Below are 8,351 nucleotides of genomic sequence, written 5' to 3'. Positions count from 1 at the left end.
CTGTGTTAATTAAATTTAAAATTAGACCTGTGCTTTTACCCTTTGTCACAAATGTTTAGGATCCTTCCTAAGAAGTTACTGGAAGTATCTATACATGAAAACAATTTTATATATGAGATGCTGGTAATTTGTTTGGAGGTATAAATACTGTGGGGTTTACTGTAATTTGTAAAACATTCCTGTAGTTTGGAAAAAGGCTACCCTGAGAGATGGTGTCTGTGTTACTTCATGTTTAATTGAGTGGTGACTTAACAAGCTCCAGAAATGAATGGTTAAAAACTTGGTCTTATTTTATTGCATTTGTGTGTGAGCTGGAAACACAGGGTTCATGTGCTGAGAAGTCTTAGAGAGTTTCTGATGTTGCAATTGACTGCTTACGTGGAATGCATTTAGATACCACTTCTTTTCTAATGGACAATTTATTTTGCCAGCTGAAAAACCTGCTACCTTCAGGAGAAAGATTGATTTTGTATTTTGTTTGCTTTTTATCAGTTTTCAGTTTCTGAGCCTTCGGTTTTGAGGTGAGAGGAGGGTTTAAATAAGGGGTATTTATTTTTCTTCCCCTAATACAGACTTCTCTTGCCTCATGCTTTTTTAACTCAGCAAGCAAGGCCTCATTAAGATTCTACTTTCTGAGCAAATGTAGATTTCTTTATTGGAAAAACAGTATTAGAAATGTCTGGGCCTTTTTTAGACAACTAAAGCGATGACAGGGTGAGGATGGTATGACTAGCTAAATCTTCACAGCTGAGAAAAAATTACTTGATGAGCACATCGTGCAGTCCTTGCTCATTCAAAGTCTGCAGCAAGGATGAGGGCTCCTTGTATAAAAATTTTGTTGTTGTTTTCCTGTGCTCTGTTTTGATTTTTGTTCTTTGGCCCCTCCTCCAAATTGAGGACTGGTCATCAGATGTCAGAGATGGCCAGATCCAGTTGGCTCCCTGCTGTTTGCTCTCTGCCCTGCCTGGCCCCATCATGGTCTCCTGCCCTGTCCAAGGCCATGTTTGAGAGGAGGCTCTGCAGTGTTGCTCTAGAGGAAAGCTCTCATAACAGGAGTGCAGCAGCCCCTTTGCCATGGTGCACCACTCTTCCATCTGTGGGACACGTGGTTCTAATTAATGAAGCCTTGGTGTGAGCTGGGGCCTTGTTTTTGACTCTTCTTTTTTTTCCTCCCACTCTGTGGCAGCTTCTTAAAGACTCGGTGATATCAGTGTTACAAACTTGAGGTGGGGGAAAGTGGAGTTGTTGAGAGTTCAAGTTAAGCTTTTCATTACTTTGTGTAAATTGCATGAACCTTTGAACTGAATTCATACACAAACTCATCTCTTACTCATGCCAAGCCATCCCCTCAAGTAGTCATTAGAACAAGCAGTAACTCAGTAAATTACAAGCTCTGTAAGCTTTCATGGAAAAAGATGAGACATCTTCTATAATTTGGACAACTTGTAAAGCTTTTCTACTGCAAGGTTAGGGGCTGTTTTTTTCAGAATCTCATTTGAAAAACCAGAATCTATTTCACAGAGAATCTTCACCGTAATTACTATGCAGTGTTTCTGGTAACCAGCTCCCAACACAGATTTAATGTATGCTGTTGCTATTCTGCAGTGCCAGCCCATGTCACACCATACTGACTCCAGGCATATCAGGAAATCCTGTTTAGTAAAAAAATGTCAGAGAGGTTTTCCTGAATGTGAAAAGTCTACCAGCCTAGATTTTAGTGTACTTGCCTTTGATTTGGACTGGCATAGGCCTCCTTTTTTTATACTGATGTTGAACATTCCTGCTCAAGAGTGAGGTCCCTCTTCTGAAATGTTAAATAGGTGTGTAATTCATAGCATAGTCAATAAAAAGAAGGCTTTTGTGGTAGGCGTATGATAAGTTGGGTGTTTAAAAGGAATTTTAAGGAACATTATATGTTAATAACAAAAAAGAAAGGGAAAAGAAGCAAAAAAAAATCATTGAGTTTGCTGTTACCAAGGAACAATTAAAAGCAATAAAGACATTTCTGGAAAATTTACTGATTGCTTTGTATGTGTCTTCAGGACAAATATATTGAGCTACCATGCTGTCTGAGATGGGAAATTTTGTTAGATGATACAGTAATACCTGGGTAAAATCTCTGTCTATGCACTTCCAATGCAAACACCTTTTTGTGGAGTTATTTTTTGCTTCTGCTGTTGCAGAATGGATATTGGTAGATGCCCTGTGCATGCTGGCTTTCCTGGGATAAAATGCATTTCCGAAATAATCAATGGCAATCAAAATGTGTTTTATTTAGGGCTTTGATGGCATCATATTGATGGCACCAAAAGGGCATTGTAGAAATATCTTTCTTTTAGAAAGAAACATTGAGATGAAATGTTAATATATTTCTGTCCAGTAGGAAAGGGGGTTTTCTACATAAAAGAAGATTCAAAATGCTCCAGAAACTTCCAAGAGTCCAGGGCTAATTGAGCTTGGGGACTTGTTTTGTTTCTGAAATGTAAATTTGTTGTGATTTCTGTCCAGCCAATTACAAACCACATGTAATTATGTTGATTTAAGAGTCATATAGCATTAAAAATCAGAATCTGAAAACTTTCTGTGCATGCATCCTCAGCTCCTGCCACCCACCTTGAGTACAGTGCATATAGTTTCTAATTACATAATTACCTAATTCTCAAATAAAACACATGCATGTGTTTTCCTGTCCTTAGGAGTTGCATGCAGTGGTTTATATGCTGGGGGAAAAAACCCAACAAGTTCTGCAATGTCTTTCAGACAACCTCTTCAAATTTTTTTCACGTGCTCACAAAGATGGTTGAGGAGCACAATTGTGGCTCCCTGTTGTTGTGCACCTCTGAAATGCATCTTTCTGATGCTTCCAGCTCTGGCAGATGTATGGGAAGTGATAACCCACAACAGGATCTCACACAAATATGGCATTTCTGTTCTTTCCAAATATGGCATGAAGGCTGAGGCATTACCTGTGCAGAGCTGATTTTTTTCATAGCAGCTGCTTGTGGGTCCTCCCTAAATGGCTGTCACTGCAACAGCCACTGGTTCAGTTCATTCATTTTCTTACACTGGTCCTTAAACCAGTAATAAGTCCCATTGCTCTTTGAAATTACACCCATTTCAAATCAGCATGGAAATCAAGCCTTAGTTTTAAAAAAACAGTCTTCCTTTCAGAGTGGGAATTTAAGATGTCTAGGAGGCAGCAGCACAAAATGTCAGTTCAGCAGGAGCAGATGCAGCTGTGACTTCTTCCAAATAATTATTCCAAACATAAATATTCAAAAACAATTCTCATAAACAGATTTAGAGGAAGGGGGAGAAAAAAACAGCTGACCTAGGCTCTCAGCTGCTTAACATTGCAACCACTTGCTTCGCTTCACAGGGCTGTAACCACTTGTCCTTGCACATGTGACACCTGGCCAGGAGTTTGACAACTCATCTGGGGCAAATGACATCTTCTCTCTGTCCTTGCCTGTCTGTCTGTCTGTCTCAGAGGGCCTTGCTGGTACCTGGACATGCAAGCCCCCAGCTCACAGCCCTGCTGCAGCTGCACCACCCAGCCCTCCTCTGCTGCTCACCAACCAGACCAGCATCATGTTGGCTGTGCTCACACACACCCACTCAGACCAGAAAGAACACTCTGGTTTAAACCAGATAAAAATAGGTTTTAATGAGAATACAGAACAGATTGGAGTGATCAAGTGCAGGCAGGGCTCAGGCAAGCACACTGACCTGCCCTTTTTATACTCTTTTCCCCCACACTTGCTCCTTTCCAATCTACCTAAATTCCTTCCTTTCCCCACTTTTAATCCATCCCCAACACCCTGAACTAAGTCTTGTACGTTCCCATGGCCCTTGGAAAACATCCCAAAACAAATTGTAGACAATCCCAAAAGTGTTTTTTTTCCCCACCACATCCCTTAATGAGCCCTATACCCATCATCTTATTGTAAATACCTCTAGGTGTTTCTCCATGACCCACAGAGGTCATGTGCCTCTGCAGGGCCTCACACGCCATTGGCACTGAGGCCATGGAAGCCTAATGATCCTTTCCTGCTTGGAGTTCCCTTTTTTCTTGTCAGCTGTTTTGTACTTCTCTTGTCAGGGCAATGAAGGGTTGGCCTGACCTAAAGGGACATCTGAGCTGTGTAAAAGCAAGCAAGCCAAACTCCTACTGCTGCTTCCCAGTGCAGCACCACGCCCCATCTGATGCCCCACAGCAGCAGGAGATGGTAAATCAAAGTGGTGGCTTCCCATTGAGGGAGAAAAGGCACAATGGAAAAACAACAACTTCAGGAAAAGGAGACCAGCTGGCTGCTGGTGTGTACAAAGCCTGCAGCCAGGGGAAGCTGTCTAGGAGCAATGAAGGTGTTCCTGTTGTTTCCAAGGTAACTTCCATCTTCTGCCGCCCAGGTGAGGCTCAGCCTTTATCATCATGTGAGCAGAATACAAATAATGGACCTGATGTGGAAAACAAAGCACACACAAAATGCCATATATTACTCCAGCTGCTCTGCTAGTCATTTCTCACCTTCCACCCTTCCACATCAGCCTACTGAGGCAAAGTGACAGGAACAAGGAATTCATCCACAGCAGCTGAACCTTCTTGACTTGTTGCCAGATGGATGTCAGCTGCTTCAAAATTACCATAGTGGCTTTCCAACTGGAGTTACAACTCAGGAGCCCAGGAACCTCATCAAAGCACAGCTCTTTGGTGCCCACATCACATGGATCTGACCTTCCCATGCTCATCTGAGAGGATCCATGAGTTCTCCAGCTCGCATGGGCACCAGCTAGGCTTGGCTGTCACCTCAAAGCCATCCTGGGATCTTTTAGGAAAATAAAGGAGTGAAGAGTTTTCAGACTTTGTCTCTGTGGCAACCACAAGAGAGCTGGGCTGCTGCCACTGAACCAAGTGGCACTTCTTGTATGGAGTCACATGGGTCACGTGCTGTTGACCTCTGCACCACCTGTGACAAAAGTCACTGGCTTTTAATTGCCTCTTGAAACCAGCACCAGAGAGGAAAGGAGGAGTGAGAGGATGTGCCCACAGTCATGTACTGAGTGCAATACCTTAATCCTTTGATGTACACATTATTGTCCACACAGGGAGTTTCCAGGAGCAGAGAAACTTAAGGCCATCACTGAACTCTGTGTAGTTCTTCCTGTCATTATCATGCTGTGCACTGGCAGGGAGCCCACACCAAAAATGTCAGCCTTCCACAGAGCCCTCCCAGGACACACACTCCCAGGCTGGGGCCCTGCTGCTGCCCCTGGTCTAACATCTTCTCTCCAACACATTTTCAGCACAAAGACCTCAATGGGGAGAAGGACACAAGCACCAGGCTGAGCTGGTAGGGCAGAATCTAGCACAACACCAGCACCACAGTGCTGAGGGCTATGGGGGGATAGTCTTGAGGAGGTTTCTGCTCAGTATTGATACTCTAGCAGGACGAGTGCATGGAACCAACAGGGGATCTGCAATGATACTAAATGCAAACATTATCTGAAAAACTTGGCCGCCGGAGGCCCTCCTTTCCAGGTATTTGCAGCTTTCCTGGAAACTGGCATTTTCTACTCTAGGTGTCAGCTCTGATTCACCCACAAGACCCTGTATCACAAAAAATCACATCAATATGACTTCTTTAGAGTATTTCAAAGCACAAACCCCAGCACTGCCAATACTGAAGAGTTCCTAGCACTGTGTGCTAAAAAGCTCTAGTTTGGAATATGGACTTGAATTTGGGATTCTTGTTAGCATTAGGAGTATTTTATTTTTTTATCAGATATACCTCCACCTACAAGTCTTCAACCCTCTCAGGTCACAAATGCTGAGAAGAAATGTGTTGGTGCCTAAGAAGCAGCTCCCCAGGACCTGCTCTGGCAATGCTGTACCCCAGGCAAGGAGGCTGCCTGAGGTCTGCTTCTGCATGCAGGGGCTGCAGCAATGCCAGGATGAGTGGATCTGTGAGTAGGGAACCTGCCCACCCCAGAGGATCAGATTTCTCCATCTGTGTGGCTTAGCTGACAGTAGGAACCTTGTGGCCTTCTCTCTTGAAGGATGTGGAGAGATCCACTTTGCCTTGTCCGCTTCTGGGGTGAAATGATGTATCACAACCAGCAGCTGAGGCAAACAGTAAAATTTCTGTCCCATACCTATTTGTCAAATGCTGCTCATCAGGGTCCTGGAAAATGGAGTGTGGAAGGAGCTGCCTGGTCACCCACCAGTTGATGGTGATTTTCTCTGGCACTCAGAGATGGGCATAGCCCAACAAATTGACACCTCCTGGAACACGGACAAGTGAACTTGTAACCTCTCATTTGTGTTTAAGCACACAGAAAAAGCAGAAATCTCAACCAACATCCAAATAGCAATAGCAAGTGAGATGATACAGGCAGCTGAAACATCCTCCTATTTTGACTGCTGTACCCCCTCAACTAGCAATTGAGTAGTCTTGGTTAGAGTCATATTAAAAACTCTTCACCAGGAGGAATTCTTGGTTTAGCAGCTAATATGAGAGAGTGAAGATCTGCCAAATGCTTGGGAATTTGAAATGCACTAGGCACAACTTTGCAAAGGCAAAAGAAAGCTTCTTTCTCAGCCTGTCAAAAGATACAGCCTTCAACTCTTCAAGAGAGTCTGCTGGGATGAAGTGCTTCCAACAGGCAACATTCTTTATAGTGTAGTTGTTCAATTTCTGATCTTCCAGCCCTGATTCTCAAAGAAAATCCTAAATATCTTTGTGAGGTAAATCTGGGAACTGTATCTCATTACTTTGCTGAATACTAATGTTTTAGAGCACATTACCATCCTCCTCTCTGCACCTTTCCCAATTATCAATCTCCCAGTGCTCTACATCACGCTACTATTATTCTACAAATTACCTGCATCTCTTTTCCCCCTAGGATATAACTACCAATATAGTCTTTATTTTCCATGCTGTCAGATGTCTAGCTCAGACACAGGTCTAATTAAACCCAGAGCAACTGTTCCCAAGATGCAGTTAAGTTTGAAATTCACCTCACCTTTTCTGAGGACTATACATGCACCAAAACTCATCTGCTTTCTTCAGATATACTGGGTGGCTTCAGAAAAGCTATTACACTTACATAAAAATCTTTATCTTGAAACCTTTGCTCTTACAACACTGACATGCCAAAAGCCTTCATAGACTGTGAATAGGAGGGGCAGCAGGGGAGTGACTGGATCTGGTTTCTAAAAAATAGAGGTGTGACACTATGACATGCATCACAGAAGATCTTAAATTCTGTTTCACAAGACAGAGTGGGGGTTGAGCACAAATTTAAAATAGATGCTCACTTTTGAGTAGCAGCAATGACCCATAGCTACAAACTCAGACTCCCCTTCACTCCTTCAGCCCCTGCCTAAAAGAAACACCTTCAGGAGGCTCCTCTTGATAAGGGAGGCAGCATCTGAGCTGCCCTTTCACTGAGCCTCAGTTTCCCACCTGTAAAACAAGGAAGGAGGACAGGCTCAGGCTTGGGCACTCCAGGCTGCCATCTCCCCCACTGCTTATCCATCACTGCTTGTGTTTGCTCCTGACCATGGCCAGTCTCTCTCCAGACAGCACCTGCACTGCTCTCCCCCAGGGTTTTGTACATTCACTGTCAACTTACTGCATGAGAGGGACAGTGTGTCCTCCCAACAGCTCCCAGGGCAGCTGTGTAATAACTTTACTATACATTTCCACAGTGGGAGAAGACTTAAATCTCTTCTCCTTGAAGCCAGGCATCCTGACTGAGACCTTCAGAGATGGCTTGGAGAAGGAGCACTCCTCGTGGAAGGCAGCAAGCAGGGCAGAGGATGAGGGAATCCCCACAGTGTGGGCCAAGCCAGGGCTGCAGCAATGCCCCCATGGGAAGTGCTGACAGTGTGAGACTGAGCTGGGCAGAGGAGTGAGCAACCCTGGGACCAGCAGCAACCCAGCCTGCAGGGTGACCTTTGGAAGGAGAATCAACACAAGGCATATTTACCCCATTTAGAGAACACAGGATGTAAACTTTTACTGTGACCAAGGCTTTAATAAAACATGAGGCCAGCTGAGGCCTTTCTCACACCTGTAGTATTTTAAGCATTCTTGTCCCTCAGGTTGCTCTGCTAGCTCTTAAGGGCTGGGTTTACACTGCTCTTGTTCTCTCTCACTGAATCTCTGGCAGCATCTCTTTCCTCAACTGGACCTCTAATTTCCACAGGTTTGTGGCAATATAGTACCTTTAGGCTTTGGTTGAAACTGATGGATGGTTTCAAAAGTTAGGGAAAGAGCCACTGTCAAGCAGACACCTACAGAGATAATGTGATCCCAAGGGCTTCCTTCCCATAGCAAAACAAGCTA

The sequence above is a fragment of the Zonotrichia albicollis genome, chromosome 2, assembly GCF_047830755.1.
Source record: "Zonotrichia albicollis isolate bZonAlb1 chromosome 2, bZonAlb1.hap1, whole genome shotgun sequence".
Lineage (NCBI taxonomy): Eukaryota > Metazoa > Chordata > Aves > Passeriformes > Passerellidae > Zonotrichia > Zonotrichia albicollis.
Note: the sequence above shows the minus strand (reverse complement) of the source record.